The 25039-nt window shown below is 47.9% G+C and overlaps 1 protein-coding gene across 1 annotated transcript in view; it reads right to left on the bottom strand.

The window, feature by feature from the left end:
* Positions 1-23903: 23903 nt before the first annotated feature.
* The window catches only part of HSF2BP (heat shock transcription factor 2 binding protein), a 60586-nt gene continuing 59450 nt past the window's right edge, over positions 23904-25039 (bottom strand). Inside the window, exon 10 of the transcript XR_012898246.1 lies at positions 23904-25010. The gene's annotated coding sequence lies outside the window, so the exon portion shown is untranslated. The remainder of the gene's footprint in view (positions 25011-25039) is intronic.

Here is a 25039-nt window from a genome sequence, read left to right on the forward strand (position 1 = left end):
GAGATTGAAAGGAACCTTTCATTTCCAGAGTCTGTGCTGAGTCTGGAAGGTGAGGATGGCAGTAGCAAGAACAAAACTCTGGTCATCTGAAGAAGTGGGCTGTGGCCACGAAAGCTCATGATACCATCTACATGTTTTGTTAGTCTATAAAGTGCTACCAGACCATTTGTTGTTTTTTAAGTTTATCCTGTTACAGACTAACTCGGCTACCCCCTGAAGCTTAGTAGCAAGAAGCCTAGCCATGCAACAACAGTACAGTTATGGATCGTTTAAAAGATACCTTCCTCTCCCCATTATGTAAATACTGGCAATCATGCCAGAAATTAATATGCAGGAGGGTTTTGGAAGAGAACAGTCTAGCTTATGGATAACATTTCAGTCTCCCATAAAAATTGTTTTAAAGCAGTTTGGTTGAGGAAGATGCATAGACAAGCTCCATTTTCCTAGCTCTATTTCCAAATCCTAATTACTTAAATCTTCATTCAGGACGGGGATGTCAGCTACTCACCAGGAAGAGCTTGTCTTCGAGAGGTACCTACTCCCCAGCTTCCATAAAGGGCACACTTAGGGCACATCTACACAGCAGGGCTAAAGCCAAAATAAGCTACGTCAATTGTGTAGCTTAAGTCAAAATAGCTTATTTCGGCTTGTGGCGCTATCTACACAGCAGGAAGTCCGAGTTAGAGCTCTCTTCCTCCAATTTCCCTTACTCCTCATAAAACCAGGGTTACGGGACTCAGAGTAAGAAGTCCTCCAGCTCGACATTATTTGCTGTGTAGACACAGACTATGTTATTTCAGCATAACACTGCAGTGTAGATGTACCCCAAGAGTCATAGTTCACAACAGTGTGAATACTAGCAATGCAACATATAATTTTTAAAACCAGCATAAAAAGCAACCCTTTAATAACATGTAATTTATTGCACATTAAGGCTCAGATCCTTCAATCTATTGCATGCAGATTGACCGCTCCTGGAAAACTCGTTTTACGAGGCATAAGGGATCAGTCAACAAAGGCTTCCTTTGTCGACTGATCCGCGTCTAGATTGCCGTGCTGTGCCGGATCAGCTGATTATCGGCACAGTGCGGTGGCCATTTTTATTTTAATGAAGCGGAGATTATTTAAATCCCCGCTTCATTGACTATGTTGGGTAAACTATTTTACATGTCTCCGTCGACAGAGCCTTTTAGTCTAGACATACCCTCTGATTGCTAGAATAGAGATAATAATTCCTACCTGGCTGCTAGCAGGGGATGAATTATGTGCAGCAGATATTTTGTTCTATTTGCAAACTATTCACCATAAATATGTAGACTGTTATAAATTTATTCATTATCAATAATTATGTGGACATGTTTCGTCCTATGGATTGCTGGCAAACTATTCCCACTGAAAGTTGTTTGAAGCATTTATAGGATGCAATTAGTCAATTAAGTCACATGATAATGTTTCTGATCCCTGACTGAATGTCTAAGGCAACAAAGAACTTTCAAGATCAACACAGCTGACACAATTACATAGTTGCACAAATGTTCACAATACTTTCTTTTTGCAAACAAACTTATAAGCACAATTTTGCTCACACAAATGTTTGTGAAAAACAACCATTGTGACTGACTACAACAAAGGTGCAGTGTTTATCTAAATAATAGTGATGAATATTTTTACATTATTCACACCCCAAGGGTTGGTCTGGTGGTAAAGACACATCTTTTTTCTGAGCCCTTAGACAAGTCATTTACCTTTTTGTGCCTTGATTTCCCATCTGTATAATGAGAATAATACTGACCTACCTCACAGGAGTATTGAGAGGATCCATACATTAACGACTTTGGATGGCTCAGATCCTACACTGACAGAAACCAAGTATCTAGACAAGGTAGGATTAGAAGCTTTAATGCATCTGTTTTTAAAACAACTTGGCATGCTCTGTAATGTAATGCAGAGCTACAATTTCTCTGCTGAAACAGTAATAGCTGGTACTCAAAGGGCAATTTTTATCCATAACATGCATTTTATCTTACTTTATTTTAAAAATAATTAAAAATACTTTTTAATTATTGCATAACAACAGGCTGTGGTTCTCCAAAACAGGAACTACTAAGGACATGTATACAAAATGGCAAAAATATATATCTACTATATATTTGAGATAGTTTCAGTCTGTGTGTAGGTGCATGAGTCTGTCTGTCTGTTCAAGAATTGCTCCAAAACCATAAGAGCTAGGACCATCACATTTATTATACATCTTCCTCTTATCACAACTTAAAGCAAGGTCAGGGTTTGGTTGTGGTAGGAAAATGGGATGTGCCCAGAATGGGATTGTTTTTCATAAAACTGTACAGAAAAGAGACAGAATCACTAGGCAGGTGAAAGGGCTGGCTGGGGGCTTAGGGTCCCTTTCTGGGACTGCACCCGCCCCAAGCCTCCCACCACCCAGGCACCATTTAGGGAAGGTGAGGGGGCAGAAACTGGTCCCTCCCCATTCATACGGGGACATAGCTGGCTGTTCCCTTTTGTCAAGGAGTCAGAGGAAAGTGCACAGTAAGGATGTTAAATTGTGTTTAACTTACTAGTCGATTAGTCGATGGGATTTCCATCGACTACTCAACTAGTGGATAGGCACTTCCTCATTCCTCCTTTGAAGTGGAGGAGTGCAGAACTCCATGTGCGGCCCAGGGCCAGTGGGAAAGTCCCGCTGACTCCGGGCTCCACACAGCATGCCAGCTTGGAAATGTACAAGAGTCCCCAGCAGGGGGTCTTGTGCATTTCAAAGTGGCAGCATAGCATGGAGCCTGGGGTCAGCGGGTGATTCCTCGGGCTCCATGCTGCACTGCTGATTTGAAATGGCACGCAGAGCAAGGTAGCATTCAAAGGAGCAATGCAGCACAGCCCTTTGAAGTACCCCATCTCCCCCTCCCTCCCCCCGCTTTGCTTCCTCTAGCTGCTAGAGGCAGCGGGGGGGATGGGGGAGGGAATCAACTAGTCGACTGATTATCCAATAAGCATTTGCTTATCCAATAGTTGACTAGTTTTTAACATCCTTAGTGCACAGTTTGCTGCATTCCTCACTCTGGCTTGGGAGCCTAGGGGGCAGATGAACCTGAACCTATCCCAGCCAGGGCACCCCTCCCCCAGCTGTGCCCACTGGAGCTGCAGTGGCCATGGAGAGGTGCTTCTCACCTGGCCCCAAGCTGCTGCAGTGAGCAAGGGCTGGGGTTGTCCTTTCTCCCTGGGGCAGCCTATACTGAACCCCCCAGCCCCATCCCCATCTCAGAGCAATGATTTCAATGAAGTAAAACTAAAACCGAAGCAACACCCGGTAAATTGTCTAGTTAAAATATAGGTGAAATAAAAACTGAAGACAAAATGTCTAAAACTGGCATGGTCGGGCTCTTTCAACTGTATTTGAGAAATTTCATTTATTCCTCACAATAAACAGTTTTCCTTCTAAACATCCCTTTGTGGGAATGATTAGCAGTACAAGTGGAGCATATTTCTGATGTGTAGAAGTTACTTATTTTAGAATAACGGACGTCACACATTGGCCCCACATAAAGTGCTTCTTGGAAAAGGACCCTTTATCCACTTAACATGAGAGTGCAGTCATGAAGCCCATTGAAACTGAAGTCTCTTTACAGGACAAACACTGCAGGAGTTTCTAATTTGTGTAAAGCTGGACAATTGCTCCATTCACATGCAAGTGCAAAATGTTTACATTGTAGGCTATGCATGAGGAAAAGTTCATTAATTATACTATAGAGCAGTGGTTCTCAAACTTTTTGGTCCATGGCCCACCTGGCTCAATGCAAACCTTTCCATGGACCACCAATTGCTAATGGAAACTTGCTGTTAATTACATAATTACGCCTGAGCCATTTTGCTAGTGTTGCAGCTAGGGAGAACAGTTTAATTTAACCAGTAAGAAAGGAAATATTAAATTATTAAACAGATTAAACACATTAACTTTCACATGTGAGTTTATCAAACTTCATTTTAAATAAAATAAAATATTAATTTATGTCCAGGCAAAAGGTTTCCATGTTTTATTTATTTATGGCAGGGGTGAGGAACCTTTTTGGATTGGGAGCCACTGACCCACAGAAAAATCAGTTGGGGACCACACAAGTGAGAAGCAAAAAAGCTCTCCCAAAACCCCCAACTTTCACTGATGTGGCCCTCAAATGAGACACCTCACTCCTCTGCTGTTCCAACCCCAGGAGGTGAGGGGGAGGGACAGGAAGGACTGAGGTTCAAGGTTCCCATGGGCTGGATTTACTCTTCTGGGGTTCCGGGGTTAGTGAATTTTGTGAACCCCTCCAGACTCAGTGAAAGTGAAGGGTTCAGTGTACAGGACAAGGTTGCAGTGAGTGGGATAGGGATGGGAGTGCATGAGGGGGTAAGGTGCGAGGTCCGGCCAGGAGGTAGGGTGCAGGAGCAGGCTGGGGGTAGGGTGTCTAGCCAGAAGGGGGGATGCAGGAGCAAGGGAGGGTGCAGAAGACAGTTGGGGGTACGAGGTCTTGGCAGGGGGGGGTGAGTAAGGAGGATTGGGGTACATGGTCCGGGCATGATGGGTGGCACTTATCTGGCTTTGCGCCCCAGTTGCTCCCAGGAATGGCCTCCCGCTGCTCTCGTTGGCCACAATTCTGGCCAATAGGAGCAGTGGGGAAAGCCTCCAGACCACGCATCACTGTGCTGCCTTTCTTGCAGCGGGGAGGTAGGGAGGGAACGGCAGTGTGTGGAGCCACTTGCTCTGTCCCTTTCTGCAAGCTGGGTCTTGTGAGGAAGGTTGGGGGTTTCTTCAAACATACACTCCCCACACACCCACAGAGTGGGAAGCCAGAGCTGGTGCTTCAGTATTGCAGTGGCCACAAGGTTGGAGCGCCAGCGCGGGCTCTCCACTGCGGGGAAACCACTGCTATAGAGCATTAATATAGCTCAAGAAGAATTCCTGGTGCTGGGGAGAAGTTCAGTGTTTTTATGAAATAAAGTAGTCTGAGTGACTGAATTACCTGCAGATCCCTGGAGATACACATTTGGAGTTTAGATACAAGTACAGGGCATATTTTTCTCTTTAGAAAAGAAGAGCTTTAATAACAAATTTAGACACATTAGGTGTACTATTAGGAAGAGGCTATGATTTGGTCAAACCAACCCAGGCTTGCTTGATTGGTTTAAGGTATTTATTCCCACATTTCAGCCTTTGCACTGTAATCCTTCCATTCTTCCGTAAGAAAACACAGTGTTTAGGCCTCAAATTCATACATGGGGAGTCAAATGCTTCCTCCAAATATTTCTTCAATATATTGACAAAGAAGCAATTGTGCCCAAGTTCAGTACTGACTTGTATTTGCTAGGACAGAGGTGGGCAATAAAAAGGCTAGTGATAGCCCCAAATGAGCCACTGCCACTATATTTACCTGTGACTCCACAGATATGAGCACCTGCAGTTCCCACCCAATGGGAGCTGCAGGAAGTAGTGTGGATCAGGAAGCCACTGGGAATCCACAGCCAACGGGATTTGCAATTGCCCATACCTGCAGAGGCACAAGTAAATATAGTGGTAGTGGCTTGCCAGGGGCTATTCATGGGGAATTGGATCTGGCCCGTGGGCTGGCATTTGCCCAACCCTTGAGCTAGGAGCTAGTTCTTCAGATGATGTAAATGAGAGAAGTTCAGTTGAAGTCAAGAGTGCTATGCTGATTTACATCCGCTGAGGATCTGGCCCTAAGATTTAATGGACATCATTTCACTTCTGAAACCCACCTTGATATAAACATTTCTCAATCAAGCTTACTGAACCCTTTCGTAATTTGGAAAACTTTTAGGTCACCTTGAAATCTCTTGTCAGTGAAAAAATGGCCAAGGACACGCCCTTAATCTATCCTCATCATTTATTTACATTCTTTAGACTGTTACTCACTTTGCTATTGCTGCTCTGAAAGCAGCATGTACTTCTGCGAGATCTCCCTCATCTGAGGAGCTGAGAACGCTTTGCAACTATATGCTCAATCTCGCTACAACCCCCTAGGAAGTTCCATTCTAAAGCATGTATTTTAGGGTTCCTTTCAATCATCATAGCCAAAGGCTGGATTTGTGGTAACAGCACTAGCTGGCGAGTCCTGAGGTCTGGATTTGATTTTCAGTTCTGTCACAGACTGTGCCGTGTTGGGCATGTCTGCTATCTTCTCTGTGCCTTGATTCTCCATCTGTGAAATCTGACATACCACCACTTGCTGTCTTCCACACTTTGTCTTATCTCTTTAGGTGGTGAACCCTTCAGGACAGGGTCTAGTCTTCACTGTACAGAAAGCACCTAACACAAAGGCACCCCAACTGAGATTATGGACGGGAACAGCTACATGACACCTGCACCTTTCCACCTCCTCTGGTGCAGAAACCACAGAGCACAAGCCAACCTTCCTCTGACCTCCACGACATTCTGTTGTGCTTATGATCATGAACTATGTTTGCTATGGTGACCAGTAACCAGCTCCACTCTTCCCTTCAGTCAAGCCTGCCTCCTGATTTTCCTTGGGGCTTCCAGTGCTCACTGTTTGTGTGGAGGGCTGTCGGCAGCTGCAGGTGAGTGAGTGGGGAGGGTTTAGGGGCGCAGGGGCTTGTGCTCAATAGCTGCTTGTCTTCTGCTTCCTATAGCATCATCCTCCACTGCTTTGCCCCTTCTCAAGTCATTCCTGATATTCCAAGTGATGGCAAAATGCTACCACTGGTGTGAGTGCAGGAGTCTGAGTCGATGGCATTTTATATGTACTACAGGCAGTCCCCGGGTTACGTACAAGATAGGGACTGTAGGTTTGTTCTTAAGTTGAATTTGTATGTAAGTCGGAACTGGTACATATTGTAGGGGAAACTCTAGCCAAACATTTCTCCAGAGCTCAGTTTTATTCTCCCACACATCACTTCCTTCAGTCCTTTATTCTCAAGCTGAGGTGTCTTCTGAGAAAAGCCGCTCCGCGTCTCCCTGGTCTGCTATGGGGGGCGCTAGCTTCGCGTCTCCCTGGTCTGCTGGGGGGAAGCAGCTAGTGCGGGGTTGCCTCACTCCGTTTGTAAGTAGGGATCTGATGTAAGTCGGCTCCATGTAACCCGGGGACTGCCTGTATTCACAGATATACATGGCTAGCCAAAGAGTAGTGGAGAATCACGCCCCAGATGCACTTCTCTTTTAAGCTTCCACTTGTTGCCACCAATGGCACTCAGTGGAGGGAAGCACAGAGCCCAAGTTTGTTTGCAGATGAGTTTGTTTTATTCAGCATCCTAAGTGGATCATACTAGCAAAAGGCCCAGGCTAGTATCTAGTCTGCCCGCCATAGCAATGCCCTTACTCTCGTTCCCTGGCCCAGAAACTGATCCTGCCCTTGCCGAAGGTCAGTGAGAGCTGAAGGAGTTCAAAACCCGTCTGTGAGGCAGTCAACCCTAAGCAGGATCAGGTCCCATGTGCAGCAACAGCTACAACAGTAAATGGATTTGGAATCAATGTGCAGGGCTGTATCTGTAGCTGTGGTCAATCAGGGTGCTCCCCAGACATCCATGGAACTGTGCTGATTTGCGCCAGCTAGGAATCTAAGGTTCTAAGGCTGGGAACTGTAGAAATACAGGAAAAAACTACGCAGAGTGTTTGGGGAATTCATATGCGCTTATAGGGGGTATATTTTGTGAAGCCTCCTGTTACATCAAAACTCAGTGCCAGAATAGCTGTGACGTGTACATATTGCTAGCGGATCTAAATCGTCCTGGTTTAGGTCAGCAGCTGATTCAAATGTCAGGCAGCTGTCACATAATTAGATGTCTCTTCAGTATGAAGTTGTTTTAATTTTAGCAATCTCACATACTTTGGGCATGCTTGCTCGGGGGTTCTGTGCTGCCAAGGTTCGAAATGGCTGTTTTCTGACCTGAACAGCTGTGTATCTCCAATCTGGCAAGGGATCCTTTGCTTTGGATAGACCGTAACTCACTGCACATCACCTTCAGGAGTGGCAGATATATCGTCAAGCAGGCTGACAGTGAGTCATCTGCCTTGTTTATTTTGCCTTAGCTTGAGGTAAGAATGAACTGCCTGGGTCTCTATAAAACAACCAAGCAGGGAAATTAACAGCAGTGATGATGCTTTCCTGTTCAGCTCAATGGCAGTGTAGTGAGCGAGGGAGTAGACTATGGACAAGCATTCTGCTGTTAACCTAAACCAGGAAGATTTAGATCTGCTGACAACATGCATACATTGAGTCTACCACACAATGCAGCTGACTTCTATATTCTGCAGTGAACAGCAACGTAAAAAATATAACTCCAGGTCACAGGATTACAGGGCCAGAAAAGAAAAAGGAGACAAGCAGAGACATGTTGGAAACAAAATGAGGCAAAAAGCTGGTTAAGTAATATGGACTTATTTAAACAGCTAAACCAGTAGGCATCTGGGATCCGTTATGGGACACCCAGGGCTGCAAGTCACCTTCTTGCCACCTGCCTCCAGCGTGGGGGAGACTTCCCTTTGCCAGCGGTGCGTTAGCTCCCTAACACAACCAGCCTGTCAAACACTCAAGAACTTTCCTCTGGGTTCTACCAGGTTCGCCCTTGCCCTGCAGGGTGGCAACAAATGCACCCCAGCTGCAAATTCCCGCACAGTAGGTGTGTCCTGGCCTCCATCACTGGATACCTGCAGAAATTCCAGAACCTCTGTTCTTAAGAAGAACAGTGCAGAGGCCTCTGACTTTGGGATTTCCCTAGTCATGCTGGACCTCAACTCCACCCCAGGCCCCATGCTCACTCTGCCTCTTCTCCCAAGCCCCTCTCCTCCCACTTTCTGCTGCCTTTTCCTGTCCCCACACCTGCCCCTGCCCCCAGCTCTTCTTGTGCACAGCTGAACAGCTGATTGTGGCAGGATGGGAGGCACAGGGAGGGAAGGGAAGAGCTGACCTGCAGAGCTGCAGTGGGTTCTGAGCGTCCAGCTTTCCCTTAGCCCACCACTCCTGTATCACACACAACACTTGAGCTCAATTCTGGTCCCAGTGTGCTGTGGGGCGGGGGGGAGAAACCTGGCACGATGCAGCTGGGCTTCCCAGGGGGTGGGGGCAGGAGCTAGGAAGCCCAGCACACAGTTCAGTTGGGCTGCTGGTGGGGAGTGGGAGCCGGGAAGCCCAGTGAGGCAGTGGGGCCAGCAGCAGGGGATTCCAGAAATGATCTCCCCTGCTCCACAAAAACCCTCATCTGGAACCACTCAGGTCCCAAGTTGCAGAACCAGGGAGGTTCAACCTGTAGTAGACTTACCCAACATTGCCTGGGATGTGGCAGAGCCTTGGAGATGTGGGGAGAGGGGCAGAAGGTTGGGGGCCAAGAGCTTGTTCTCCTCCCCCTCCCCCAACTCTCCCGCATACCTCCTCAGGGCACCCCAGGCCTGTTCTCTCCTCCCCAGTGCTGTGGCCAAAGGCTGAGTTGGGAGGACGGGTTTGGAGCAGAGAAGCTACTTACTCAGCATGCTGGCAAATTGCCCCCAAGTTGCCCCCAGTGGACACTCTGCAGGATAGCTCTCCCCTACAGGCTCACTGCCCCCAGTGGTATTATTCTCATATTGCATACCTCCAAAGAGCAGCCCCCCCCCCCCCCCCCCCCGCCCCTTTGCATGCTATGGAAAACTGTCCTTTTCCTGGGGCTTCCACTTGTCTTGGCGCAATCAAACCCAGGCCTTGCTTTAAGTTATAATAGGAGTAACCGCCTACCAAATGTGGTGGCCCTAGCTCTCACTGTTTAGGAGAATTCTTGAACAAATGGTCTTGCAGACAGACACACAGACAGAGCCACTCTAATATATATATACAGATTATTCCTTAAATATTATCCATGCACACATCTAGCAATGATGATGAGTATCAGTAAGATACAAGTTTTCAGCAGAGTCCTCACAGGAGACCCTTTATGGATAAATACCATGAAAGCTATTAGGTGAGTTTGTCAGGTCTAGGACAGGAGTTGTTTGCAAAGATTAGTGAAACCTTTGCCAGTTGGCCCCAGTGGGGCTCTGTGTCACACCTTCCCATTTGTTTTATGAATATTTTGCACCTATAGTACCTTACACTGGCCATGTGTGGGGTGTGTGCAGGGTCACATGCACCCCCCTCGCACAGCGTGGCCATTCCCTCCACTCAGCAGCAGCAGCCATGGGGAAGGTGCTGACCATGCCACTCTGGGGAGTGCTGGGAAGAGGTGGGGAGGGGTGCGCAAAGGTGGGGCAGGAGCAGAGCAAGGGGTCAGTGCTCCTTTACCTTCTGTCACCAGTTGCCACTGTTCAGGGGTCTCAAAACACTGTACAAACATCCCAATATCCCTGTTAAGTAGGGAAATATTATCCTTAGCTTTCTGATGAGCAATCAGAGGCTCCGGGGAGCTAAGCACACTCAGCAGGAGGGTCAAACGTTCAACAGCTCTGCAAATCGGACCCCGAATGGCTTGAATTGGGCACCTACAAACAGAGGGAGGGACCCAGAACTAGTAGACACTTGCTAACACATGGGCCTAAATGACTTTCCCATGGCCTCACAGTGAGTCGGTGGCAGAGTTGGAGGCAGACTCCAGGAGTTCAAGTGCCCATCACTTCCCCATCCACTAGACTACAGCCCTCTCTGCAGAGAGCATGATGTTACCCATAAGCTTGAAGATACACATAAAGTATTTTGGCTCATTTCCACAGAGATGAACACAGGCTGTACATTTTTAACATTGCACTGGAAACATTTGCCATGAAATGCAATAAAATATGAGTGCTTAGTGCTGATGCCCACACAGATTCAAATGGCTTTTGCAGACAAGTGAGAGGGAGAGTACCTCTTTTTTTCCTCTCACAAAAACCATTAGGCTACCTGGAATTATATAATAGATCTCAGAACTAAGCAGGATGTCCTGTTCATAAACTAAATCCCAGCGGGGCTTTCCCTCGACAGGACTTTCCCCTTCCTGGACTAGACTTTCTGGAAATTAGCATCTTAGGCCCCAAGTTTACACACTCCTCTATACATGCTTCACTTTACTTTCAGGAGTAGTCCCATTAAAACAGCCTTTGCACAAATGTTAGCAGAATGAGGGCCTATGGCTAGAAATACAGACAGTAAACAGAATGTCACATTCCTGTCTGGAGCTACATATTTCTAACCAAATAAAGTGTTTTTTCTCTAGGCTTTCATATCAGTACACACCCACCGACTGACATTTTGATCAGCTGTCTTGGCAGCCTAGCTTTATTCAAGGTATGGGATGTATATTATGGAATTAATCACCTATCACATAAGAGTGTTGCGTTTCCCTCCCACACTATTACTCAAGTAGAAAACAGCTGATGGGGAGGGTATTTCCTGTCAGCCATCCAGAGAAACTGAGGCCCATAGTTCAGTTGTTTTTGCTAGGAAATGACCTTCCCACCCTATTGGTCTATTGCTGTTATAGTGCACTGACTGATTTTATGTTTTTAGGTATATAAAATACTTTAGGCCTAAATGTATATGCTCTTCCTGGATCAGTTTCTAAATTGTCAAGTGATGAGTGATTTTAGTTGCTCAGCTTGAGAGCTTGTCTTCACTATGTGGTGGATCGACGCTGCAGTGATTAATCTACTGGTTGTTGATTTTTCACATTTGCTCAGATGTGATAAATCAATATTAGAGTGCTCTCCCATCAACTCTGGTATTCCACCAGGATGAGAAGAGTAGTCAGAGTCAACACAAGAGCAGTCCCCAGTGACCTTACTGCACAGAAGATGACATGGTACGTAAGTACGTTGACTTCAGTGTCAAACCAAAACATTTCTGAGTTTATAGGATTATTTTCCTCCAACAACAATTGGCAAAACTGAAAATTCATTAAATGTTTTTATGTCGCTGAATCTGCATTTTTGACAAAAAAAAAAGTTTGATAAAAAATTTGATCAGCTTTACAAATAAATGTAGACGTAAAAGAAACGCTCATGCATTTTGGGAGCATCATCACCTACCCACATTTGGTAAATTCGAAATTCAGTGATTAGGGCTGCTCTTTGCCAGAGTACTCCAGGCTTCTGAGGTGCCAGTGGCATGTCAGCTGTGCATAAGGCTTGTAGGCACTAGCTCTGGTGGATTCCAGTCATCATTCCAACACATGACTAAGGGAAAGAATATTCTACTAGAGCTGACAGGAAAAAGGAAAGGTTGCAAATTCCCAAGGTACAGTAGCTTAACAGTTACAGTTCAAAGTGGGTATTACTAATACCCTGGGACAGTCCAGTCAAGAGTCAGGGCTCTCCAGTTCTAGTCTCTATTTACACAAATAGGAGTTGGCAGGTTTCTGGGGATTCCTCTCTGCCTCCAGCGTCGCTGCAACTCCGGCTAGCCATGCGGCCACTGCTTCCTAACAGAGCCTGGCTAGTTCCAGATTCAGGACCTTTCCCATCGCCTGGCATGAGAAAGGGGAAAACCAGTGAGGGCGGGGGTGCGAGGAGGAGGCGGGAGGGTCTTAGCAGATCCATCACACTCTTAAACTAAGTGTGACTAAAGTGCTCGTGCTCTGTTGCTGGATCTGTAACTAGCCTGGTGTTTCTGTACCGTAAAATTGAATGGAATAGACTTTTCAAGAAAGATGTGGAGAAATTGGAAAAGGTCCAGAGAAGAGCAACAAAAATGATTAAAGGTCTAGAAAATATGACCTATGAAGGAAGACTGGGAGAATTGGGCTTGTTTAGTTTGGAAAAGAGAAGACAGAGAAGAGACATGATAGCAGTTTTCAAATATCTACGGATACGTCTAGACTACATGCCTCTGTCGCCAGACACATGTAGATTAGGCTACCCGACACAGTAAAATGAAGCAGCGATTTAAATAATCGCCACTTCGTTTAAATTTACATGGCTGCCGCGCTGAGCCGACAAACAGCTGATCAGCTGTTTGTCGGCTCAGCGCGATAGTCTGGACGCTCCTCTGCGGACATCAAAGGTATTTGTCGACCACCCAGGTAAACCTCATCCCAGGATTTCAACTGACTAGTTAAACTGGTAAAGCCCCCTCTCTCCTATGGGGGTACTCCTGTTCCAGTCAAGGGCTAGGTCTAGACTGAAGAGTTTTACTGGAAAAAGATATACAAATTGCAAACCGCTTTTTTTCGATAGAGGCTTTTCTGAAATTTGGCTCATCTACACGGGGCCAAATTTTGGAAAAACCTCCTCTTTCGGAACATCCCTTATTCCTCTGACCGAGGGATGCCGAACGAACACATCCGCTTTTTTAGAAACCGTTCCGAAAAAACAGACACATTCCCTGTATGTGGCAGAGCTTTTCTGAGATACAGGCAGTCCCCGGGTTACGTACAAGATAGGGACTGTAGGTTTGTTCTTAAGTTGAATTTGTATGTAAGTCGGAACTGGCTCCAGATTCAGCCGCTGAATCTGGACACCAGTTCTGACTTACATACAGATTCAACTTAAGAACCCCAGGCGTCCCCAAGTCAGCTGCTGCTGAAACTGATCAGCAGCTGATTCCAGGAAGCCTGGGGCAGAGCAACTGTGCCTCGGGCTTCCTGTAGTCAGCCGCTGGTCAGTTTCAGCAGCGGCTAACTTGGGGACGCCTGGGGTAGAGCAGCTCGGGTGCTGCTGGGTTGGTCCAGTAGCACGGCCGCTCCTCGGCGCTACTGGACCAACCCAGCAGCACCCCATCTGCTCTGCCCCAGGCGTCCTGATTCAGCCACTGCTGAAACTGATCAGCAGTGGCTGAATCAGGACTCCTGGGGCTGAGCAGCTGGGGTGCTGCCGGGTTGGTCCAGTAGCGCCAAGGAGCGGTGTTGCGGGACCAACCGGCAGCGCCCCACCTGCTCTACCACAGGCCCCGGGCTTTGCTCCACATCTCCCTGGTCTGCTGGAGGGGGCACTAGCTGCGTCCCCCCCCAGCTGATCTGGAAAGCGGCCGTGGGTCCGGCCCTGGGTCCTGCGCTGCTTTGCTCAGCGTCTCCCTGGTCTGCAGACCAGGGAGACGCTGAGCAAAGCCGCGCAGGACCTGGCCCGACCTGCGGCGCTTCCAGCTGATCTGGAAGCGGCCGCGGGTCCGGCCCCGGGTCCTCTGCCGCTTTGCTCCCCGTCTCCCTGGTCTGCTGGTTCCCGCAGCAGACCAGGGAGACGGGGAGCAGCTTTTCTCGCCCCGGAGGAGGCAGGCGGCAGGACCAGGCGTCCCGCCGCTCAAGTCTTCCGGGGCGAGAAAATCCCCGTTCGTAACTGCGGATCCGACATAAGTCGGATCCGCGTAACTCGGGGACTACCTGTACTCCGGTATCCCGGAAAACTCTGCAGTCTAGACAAAGCCAAGGATGGCTTTTTCCCGTTTAGCTTAAACTACTTCTAATACAACATAACCGAACGGAATTATCCAGAATAAGAATGTAGTGCTCCCCACAACAGCAGAGTTCTGCTTGTAAGCTTTTAAAGCTTTTATATAAATATAACAATGAATTTTGTTTTGAAACAAAAATCCCAAAGCCATTTCATTCAGAAAATATTGAAATGGGATGTTTCAGCATCATCAACTGACTATCTGGGAGTTTTCCTAAATGACATTGCATTGAAATCAACATGTTTTTCAACATCTTTTTTCTTTTTATCAAAAAGTCATTAAAAAATATTTTCACTGAAATATCTGACCTGTTCACTGTTTCCTTCACTTTTGAAGACCTTGCCTCAAGTATGGTTATACTAGTGGAGCTACTGATCTCTACCTCTCCCACTCACCCAAGCTTTTGCTGTTTCATTTGGGAACTAGGGGCAAACCGTTATTTGTCCTCAAAGCTAAATCATTGTTATCAGAGCTGAGCAGCAGGACAACCTGAAGTCTTTAGTTCTGCCTTGAGCTACGTATGCAGCCAGTGTATTTAAGAATGTTTGGGAATAAGTCAAATAGACGCATGTGGTAAGCAGGGGAGTGGAAAGGAAGCACAGCTGTGAAGATAAAGAAGTGTTTTTACTTTCTTCATTTTCAAGCTGGAGAACACAATTTTCATGCTGCCAGTCGACATGAGGAAAACCACTCTTCAGCAGCCACTTTATGTGTTAAGCAAATAAGGCATTTACAGATTGTTTTCTTTCATAGCTGTTTGTTACGGCTCAAGTTAAAATCCTTAAAATCACTTCCTGTGTGGGCACTTATATGACACAACTTCTGGAAAGTACAAATTTGTAAAAAAACTATCAAGTTTGGCCAGGTGCTACAGAGATTAAGGGGATGTCTACACAGCAAAGTTATTTTGAAATAACAACCCTTATTTCAAAATAACTTTACAGCCGCTAAGGTCAGTGGCAAGTATGCACTGATTTACTGGAGGTTATGGAAGATAATTCTATGTGACCTACAGGAAAGGGGCATCTTTCCCCACAGACACAAGGGCTACGTCTACACTGGCCACAATTTCCGGAAAAGGGATGCAAATCAGGTAAGTCAGGATAGGGAAGTAGGAGATCCTCCGGAAAAGGGCTTTATTCCGGAGGATCGCGCCAGTCTAGATGCTTTTTTTCCGGCTTTTCCCCAAGCTGGAAAAAAAGTGGCGGACATGTTTATTTAAATCCGCGGGGGATATTTAAATCCCCCGCGGATTTCCCTATCCTGACTTACCTGATTTGCATCCCTTTTCCGGAAATTGTGGCCAGTGTAGACGTAGCCAAGCTGTCATCCTCAACCCACTTCATGGCAGGTGTTTTTCCCAGAGGAGAAAGTGCTAAATAAACACACACAGCACTTTGTAAAATAGTACCCCAACCATAAAGATTTAACAAGATTTTACATTGTTTGTTTGCCAGGTCACATTAACTTAAAAAGGTACAAGTAAAGCTTATTTTGTGCCCTCTGTTGGAGAAGAACTACCCTTTCTTTCTACCTTTCTGCATGTTCATATCTACATGCTATGGCACTGTGTGATCACAACCCATGGGTCAGAGAGGGAAATGGAAAGCACCAATTTCAGAAACATTAAGAAGGAAACCGGTTCTCTCCAATTTTACATACAGATTGGATTTACCAAGGGCAACCCATTACATGTCATACTACAATATATTGTTATATTGACTATGCTCAGCTAGTTCTCTCGTTTAAAAATAATAGAAAAGAGTCCAAGATATGTAGTGATATGACTGGCACTGAGGGAGAAAGCACTTGCAGCACTAGGGTGAGTTGGCTGGGTATTGTTCATAGCATTTGCTAATTAAGTTTGCTCTGCACTATTTGATGGCCTTGCCCAGAAAAGCTGGTTAAATCCCAGTATGTTGTAGCACACAATGGGTCAAATCACCATTACAGTATTGAGTTCCCTCATACAATGGGGTGTTCACTTAAAAAACTTCAAGGTCAACAAAAAAGTGACAACGAATGAATCTCCTGCATAGGCATTTTTGAATAACAAAGTCTAAAAATCAAATATCAGGTCAACTGCTATTGACCATAGAAAGAAACATTTAATGCCATATATGACTTAACTTGCCACTGAAATGTCATGGTTTAAGGGAGCCATTTAAACTCTCATATCCTGCTCTGCTCAATGCATAATCCAGTTTCTGTTCATTCTGTTTTGTTCCCTATGCAGTAATTTACTCCTGTTCCATATTAACATACCATGGACGTAGCACCTAAGCAATAAACACCAACTACCAGTCAGTCTTTCTGATTATAGGAATTGCCATAGTAGATCAGACCTGTGGTTCAGCTAGTTCAGTATCCCATCACCAACAGTGGCCAGTGTCAGCGGCTACAAGAAATCCTGAAAAAGGCAACTAAAAAACAGGGGATCCCACAGACTTGCCAGACCCTTATACAAAGGTTGGGGGGCCCTAGCTCAGCAGACCTGGAAACGGCGGGGATGGGGACAGCCAGCTCTCAGCACTGCACCACACTGTCCCTCCCATCTGCTAGTCATCCCTGAGCGCTGGTGGCAATTTAAAGTGCCCAGGGCTCCGGCCACCTCTGTTCCTGCAGTACCAGCAGTGGTGGCAGCCAGAAGCCCCCGGCCTACTGCCCTCTCCTCCTGCCCCACCCACCTCTGCCTGGCGGCAGGCCTGCTAAGAAATAGCCTATGATTAAAGGATATTTCTTCAAAACCCTGCTCCCATGGTATGAGGTGATTTATATGCTCAGGGAAGGAAGGTTTATCCCTTCCAAATTTTGTAGAGTTATATATATATATATATATATATATATAATGTAACTGTAGATTTCTATTTAGCCATATCAATCTCCAATCTTTTTTGAATTCTGCTAAACTCTTGGCTTTAATCATATCTTGTGGCATTGAGTTCCATAGACTAATGGTGCATTTTGAAAAAAAAATGCCTTTAATGGTCTTAACTATAATCTCTTAGGATGCCTATTTTCTAAAGAATGTCCACAAGTTAGTTGACAAAACTCACATTACTATTACCGTGGGTGACATTGTGCTCTACTGGTTCGTGCACAGGCCTGGGAGTCTGAATTCTTGGGTTCTCATTAGTTTTCCAACTTAAACTGCTCTTGCTGTTCTTACCAGTGTCCCAGCCAGGCTGGAGCAACTCCCTGCCCGCAGTGTGGTGAGCCCAGCCTGAGCAGCCCCCACCTGTGGTGTAGTGGGTCTGGCCCGGTCTGAGCAGTTCCCACCTGTGGCAGGCTCAGCCCAACAAAGCAGCCTGCAGTGCAGCTTCTAGATTTTATTTTAAAAGTGCCAGTGATTACTGGACTAGCTATGTGCCTCATTTTACCATCTGTAAAATGGGAATAAATAATTATACGGTTGTTCATCACCTTCCCAGATTTGAAAAACCACTACTACATTGGCTTCTCTAGATCATGACTGTTAAAGGCCATGTGGCATATCCAGCTCTGTTCTCACTAGGGCTACATCTAGACTGCAAGCTTCTTTCGGAAGAAGCCTTTTCCGTATGAGATCTGCCAAAAAAAACTTCTTCTGAAAGAGAGCATCTACACTGCAAAAGTGCATCAAAAAAGCGATGTGCTTTTTCAAGAGTTAGCGTCCAGACTGAATGGATGCTCTCTCACATAAAAGCTGTGATTGCTATGGACGGAATGGCCACCAGGGCACCTGTGCTTTTTCCTCTTTCTTCTTCTTTCAAAAGACTCCCTCTTCCCCATCCACACAAGCCTTTTTGCAAAAGAGCTCTTTTGCAAAAAGGCTTCTTCCTCATAGAATGAGGATTACCAGTGCTGGAAAAACCCCTCGTTCTTTAGATTTTATTGCGGAAGAGCACAACTGCAGTGTGAACATTCCTCACGTTTTGTCAGAAAAACGGCCATTTTTCCGACAAAACTCTAGTGCAGACATACCGTAGGAGAAGAGTTTTTAGCAGGCAACCAGCAGAATTTGGTTGCCAGTATAGTTTTTCTACCCAAAAAAATCCTATAAAACCTTCAACCAACAGTTACATTTCAATGAAGATTTTGGTCTGATCAACAGGCAAGGAAGAGCTTTACACCAGATTCTTTTTGGAGGAAAAAGAGGCAAGACTTGGCAAAAGCCTGAATGTTAGGGAACAGGTAAAAGAATCACAGAACTGTAGGACTGGAAGGGATCGTAAGAGGTTCTCTAGTCCAGGCCCCTGCACTCATGGCAGGACTAAGTATTCTCTCTAGAGCAGTGTTTCCCAAACTATGGGTCGCGACCCAGTACCGGGCCACAGGAAAATAATACTGGGCCTCAGCGTGGCTGCCGGGTGCTCCGGGCTTCCGGAGCTGGCCCCTGGGTGTGTGGTACAGGGGTGGCACTGGCCCTGGGCGTGCAGCACAGGAGTGGCCCCGCCCCCGGGCGTGCAGCGCATGGGCTGTTCCGGCCCTAGCGCATAGCCTATGGGCAGCCCCACCCCTGGGCTCATGGCACAGAAGCAGCGCCAACCCCAGGAGTGCGGCGCATGGGTGGCACCAGCACCGGGTGCGCGCCCTATGAGTGGCCCCGTCCACAAGCTACTCACGCGCGGGGCTTTAAAAATGGTGGCGCCCGGCAAGATGCAAACGAAGCCCGGGATATGTAAATCCCGGGCTTCATTTGCAACTTCGATTGCCTACATTAACCACCCTAGTTCGAACGAGGGTGGTAATGTAGACATAGCCATACAGCCCACTAGCTGCATCCAGTCAACTTAGCATTTCCATCCAGCCTGCCCAGCTGATTAGTAGAGATACATACTTCACAGCCTGTAGCATATGTTTAGTTGCCCTTCTCCCCGACCTTGCTCCCAAAACATGCCTGCTAGCTGTGGAGGCTGGGGGAGGAAGGGGAGTGCTCATGCCAGGGTGTCCCCATTCCCCTGTACCCCATCTCTGCCCAGCAGGGTTCAGGGAGAGGAGGACACAAGCAGCACCGCAGAGCAGCTCCTGTCTGCAGTATGATGAGTGACCAAGATGAGTGCCTTTCTTAAGAGGCAATGCACTGCTTCTAAGATTCCTCCAGCAGCCAGCTCTTTCTGTCTCTCTGTTCTGGTTCTCTCCCTCTCTCACCCATATGCCCCATCTCTGCAGACTGGGGGAGGGGAGAGACAACAGAGCAGGACTGCTTTCCCTATTTTAAAAAGACAGCACATGGCATTTCTCAGAAATGTATCCAGCAGCTGCCAACACACACACACACACACTCTGTCATTACTTCCCTCCCCCCACGCGCACACACAGTATGGGTATGTCTACACTACAAAGTTAATTTGAACTAACAGCCATTAGTTCGAATTAACTTTCATAGGCGCTACACATACAAACTGCTAGTTCGAACTTAATTCGACCTAGTGGAGCGCTTAATTCGAACTCGGTAAACCTCATTCTACGAGGACTAACGCCTAGTTCGAATTAAGTAGTTAGAATTAAGGGCTGTGTAGCCACTTAATTCGAACTAGTGGGAGGCTAGCCCTCCCCAGCTTTCCCTGGTGGCCACTCTGGGCACCACCAGGGAAACTCTTCTGCCCCCCTCCCAGCCCCAGAGCCCGTAAAGGGGCACGGGCTGGCTACGGTGCCCATGCCAGGTGCAAGCCTGCCAGCACCCAGCCAGCAGACCCTGCACCTGGCACAGCACGAGCCAGCCACCCGCTGCCACCCAGCCCTCCGCCTCTTCCTGGAACCAGGCTGGCGGCTCCCAGGAGCCTGCCCGGGTCCGCAAGAGGTGGGCGCCCGCCTAGTCTAGTGCAGAGATCGTGGACCTCATCCAGGTATGGGGAGAAGCCTCCAACGTCCATGACCTCCGCACTAGGCACAGGAAAGTGGCTGTCTAGGGCAGGATAGCTGCCAGCCTGGCCACCCAGGAGCAGGTTTGCATGAAAATCAAGGTGGTCCAGTGAGACCCCCAACCCTGAGCTTAGAACATGAAAACATAAGAACGGCCGTACTGGGTCAGACCAAAGGTCCATCTAGCCCAGTAGCCTGTCTGCCAACAGCGACCCACACTAGGTATCCTGGAGGGGATGGACCGAAGACAATGACCAAGCCATTTGTCTCGTGCCATCCATCTCCAGCCTTCCACAAACAGAGGCCAGGGACACCATTTCTACCCCCTGGCTAATAGCACTCCATGGACCCAACCTCCATGAATTTATCTAACTTCTCTTTAAACTCTGTTCTAGTTGTAGCCTTCACAGCCTCCTGCAGCAAGGAGTTCCACAGGTTGACTATTTGCTTTGTGAAGAAGAACTTTCTGTTATTAGTTTGAAGCTTGCTACCCATTCATTTCATTTGGTGTCTTCTAGTCCTTCTATTATGGGAACTAATGAAGAACTTTTCTTTATGCACCCTCTCCACACCACTCATGCTTTTATAGACCTCTATCATATCCCCCCTCAGTCTCCTCTTTTATAAGCTGAAAAGTCCCTGTCTCTTTAGCCTCTCTCCTTTTCCTAGTCTCCCCGAGTTTTGTTCAATAAAGAAAGAGAGTTTCTATTTTTGAACACACGTGTCCTTTATTTTGTACATCAGGAAGGGGGTCTAGGAAGAGGTAAGTGGAAGGTGGTGAGGGAGGAATGGGGTACGAGCCCCCGATGGGGAAGACTGGGGTGGCTCTGCGGGTTCCTCGGGGTGGAAGCTCTCTTGCAGCCTCCCGATACCCCCGCCCCCCCCGGATGGCAGCCTGCGGTAAGTGCAGCCAGGCTGATGGCCGAGTGCTGTGATGTGCTGAGTGTGGGCACTCACGGCACTCCAAGATAGGACTGCTTTGCTGTCCCTCATCCAGTTAGACAAGCAAGCGGGGAACCCCTGAGAACTGTCTGTCCGGGGTGGGGGTCGGGTCCCTTTAAGCACAGCCCTCGGCTAGCCTGAGGCAGCAGCTCCACGCTCTAAGTCCTAATCTGATGCCCTGCCGGCACTGCTTCCGGCCATCCTTAACCTCGGTTCCGGGTCCACTCAATGTGGACATGCTAGTTTGAATTAGGAAAATCCTAATTCAAACAAGTTTTTAGGTCTAGATCCGTGGTCACCAACCAGTAGATCGTGAGCTACCGGTAGATCTCAGGGGCTCTAAGAGTAGCTCTTGAGCCCTCTCTGAACTGCGCACTTGCGCAGTACATTTACATTAGATTTCCTCATGTAATGTAGGCGGGGCTTCAAGGAAGGGGCGGGGCAGTAGATCTTCACCTGTTCTGAGACTTAAAAAGTGATCTTGGGTGTAAAAAGGTTGGAGACCACTGGTCTAGATGCACTAGTTCGAATTAGCTTAGTTCGAATTAACTAATTCAAATTAAGTTAGTTCGATTTAGTGCTGTAGTGTAGACATACCCTATGTGTCATACACCCAGTCTGTGTCACACCCACAATCTGTGTTACAAAGTCCCTCGCTTTTGCCTCCAGGTCCGCCCCTTTCCACACAAGGCTCCACCCTTTTGGGGGGCCCGGATCCAGTCCATGATGACTTACCAAAATTTGTGCAGTGCCTCCCCCTTGTAAAAATTATTGCCCACCTCTGGTCTAACCTGTTTTCAAAAACCTCCAACAATGGAGTTTCCACAAGCTCTTTAGGCGATTTGTTGCAGCGCTTAACTACCCTGACAGAAAGTTTTCCAACATAAACTGCTCTCGGTGTAGTTTAAACCCATTTCTTCTTATCTTATCCTCAGGGGTTAACAACAATTTTTCTCCCTCCTCTTTGCAACAAACTTTTATGTACTTGAAAACTGGCATGTCCTTAGACTCAGACTCAAGAGAGCGCTGGTCGAAGGTCTTGTGGGGGGAGAGGAGGGGAAGACTCTATAAGATGCCACAGAGGGGGTGGCATTTGAGAGAGAGAAATAAAATGGCACATCTGTGTTGATTCTGGGCCCACAAAACTGGAGAGACTGCCGTGCGTACTGAGCACCTTGAGAGATTTCTTGGGAAATACAAACGGACCTGAACAGACAAAAACCCTAGAGATGGGCCTAGTAGGTAGAGATTCTGGATATGCACTCATTTCCAGCCAGCCTGTTGTCAATGTCATAGACTCAGCCCACTCCCTCATTTCCCAGGGTATGTCTACACAGCAAAGTTATTTTGAAATAACAGCCCTTATTTTGAAATAACTTTACTAGTGTCTACACAGCCAAACCGCTATTTTGAAAATAATTCGAAATAGCGGAGCGCTTATTTCGAATTTGGTAAACCTCATTCTACGAGGAATAACACCAAATTCGAAATAGCGATTTTGAAATAAGTGCTGTATAGACACATATCGAAATAGGGGGCCTTCAGCCTTCCCAGGGTGCCCTGGTGACCACTCCAGCCTCAACCAAGAACACTCCTCTCCCTCCCCCCTACCTGAAGCCCTTAAATGGGTTGACTCTGGCCACAGTGCCTGTGCCAGCTCCAAGCCTGCAGTCACTGCCCCTGACCCAGTGGCCCCAAAACGCAAGCCAGCAAGCCACTGGCAGCCAGCCCTCCACCGCTCCCCAGGAGCCTGCCAGGGCCCGGAGAAGGTGGGCGCCTTCCTGGTCCAGGGTGGAGATCATGGACCTTATTCAGGTTTGGGGGGGATGCCCCCAATGTCCATGATCTCTGCACTAGACAGAGGAACGCAGCCATCTATTGCAGAATAGCTGCCAGCCTGGCCACCAAAGGCCACATGCGAACCCAGGAGCAGGTTCGCATGAAAATCACGTTGGTCCAGTGAGACCCCCAATCCTGAGCCCTGGGCTTCCCCTCCCCCTTCTTCCCCCTTCCAGCTCCCTCCTCCAAGGTTTCCCCCTCTCCTCTCTCACCCTCTCTCCCACCCAGGGGTGGCCCATGCCTATAGGCAAACTAGGCAGCCGCCTAGGGCGCCAAGTCGAATGGGGCACCAAATTCCAAACTCTGCCCCTTCCATTTCCCATTCCCTTTCCAGTGCCTTACCTGGAGCACGGCTTCCATGCGACCAGGAGAGGGGTAAGTCCTGGGAGAGGCAGCGTGGGGGGAGAAGGGAGGGGAGGGGAAATCAGCCCTGGGGGAAGAGGAAGGGGAGGGGGTTTCCCCTGTGCCGCGGAGGGGTGGGGGTCGGCCCTGGGGGAGGAGGAATGCAGGGGTTTCCCCTGCCCCAGGGGGGGTGTCAGCCCCAGGGGAGGCAGGCGCTGGCTTCCCCAGCGCCACAGGAGGAGGGGTCACCCCAGGAGAGGTGCATGCCGGCTTCTCTCTGGGGGGGGGGGATCTTGGGAGGAGGTGGGTGCAGGGGACTCTCTCCCCCGACTGACACCCTGTTCCCTCTCCCCAGCCCCCAAACTCCATCCCCAGGTCCAGCCCCCCTCTCCTCAGCTCAGAACCAAAACCCTCAGTCAATATCTGCCTTTGGGATTCGGGGGGGGGGGGCAGATTGCATGGTTCGCCTAGGGTGCCAGTTGCTGGCAGCTAGTCTAGGGCTGCCTCTGCTCCCACCTCCTTTCCCCAGTCTCACCAGAGTTTCATTCCCCCCCCCCCCCCAGTTTTGTTAAATAAAGAGTTTGTGTTCATGAAAATACATGTATTTTATTTGACATCAGGAACGGGGGTGGGGGGAGGGGGGGGTAAGTGGAAGGACATGAGGGAGGAATGAGGCACAAGCCCCCAGTGGGGCAGACCAGGGAGGCTCTTAGTGCTCCTCAGGGTGGAAGCTCTCCTGCAGGGCCTGCTGGGTACTGTCAGCCCCCGATGGATCTCCCACATGGCAGCCTGCAGAAAGTGCAGCCAGGCTCGCAGCAACATGTCCAAGAGAAGCACCAGAGTGCCCGGGGCGGCTCCGGCTCCATGTTGCAGAGTGCTGTGGTGTCCCGAGTGAGGACAACCAGAGCATACAGAGACAAAATGTTTGCTGTCCCTCATCGAGGTAGGCAAGCAAGCAGGGAAAGCTGAGAACCGGCTGTCCTGAGGGGGTCTCTTGAAGCACAGGCCTCAGATAGCCTCAGGCAGCAGCCACACAAAGTAACTCCTGACCTGATGCCCTGCTGGACCTGGTTATGGCCGGCCTTAATGCAATTCAGCGTCCACTCAGTGTGGACGCGCTATTTCGAAATAGCAAAATGCTATTTCGAAATGCATTTTGTGTGTAGACGCGTTATTTCGAAATAACTTATTTCGAATTAACTATTTCAAAATAAGATATTTCAAAATAACACTATAGTGTAGACATACCCCCAGTCAGTTACAAAATTAATGAGACAAGGGATGTAGGTCATCTTACACATTTCCAGACCTTGCATCACCTACCCCAAACATACCTTTACAGGTCACCTGGGAAAAGAAACAGTGGTCTTAACCCATTACCCCCTTCCAGAAATCTTTCAAGAGTGACAAGTAGACCTGTGCAACTCCATCTTCCTTATTCAAGGAGATCATTATCCTTCAGCTCTTCAAGAATCTCCTGGTGAGGAAGCACAGCCAGTCCTGACCAAAAAGAACAAGCTGGAGAATGAATGATTCACTCAGGCCTTTAAAGGACCTGGTCCTGAACAAAATCCTCCCTTCAGCCAATGGCTTCCCAGGGCCCATAGGAAGTTGTGTCCACTTTTGATGGTATTTCCCTTTAGGGTTGCCAGGTGTCCAGTTTTGAACTGGTCAGTCCAGTCTTTGAGCATTCTGTCCAGGAAACAAATTGAGAAAATACC

The sequence above is a fragment of the Pelodiscus sinensis genome, chromosome 1, assembly GCF_049634645.1.
Source record: "Pelodiscus sinensis isolate JC-2024 chromosome 1, ASM4963464v1, whole genome shotgun sequence".
Lineage (NCBI taxonomy): Eukaryota > Metazoa > Chordata > Testudines > Trionychidae > Pelodiscus > Pelodiscus sinensis.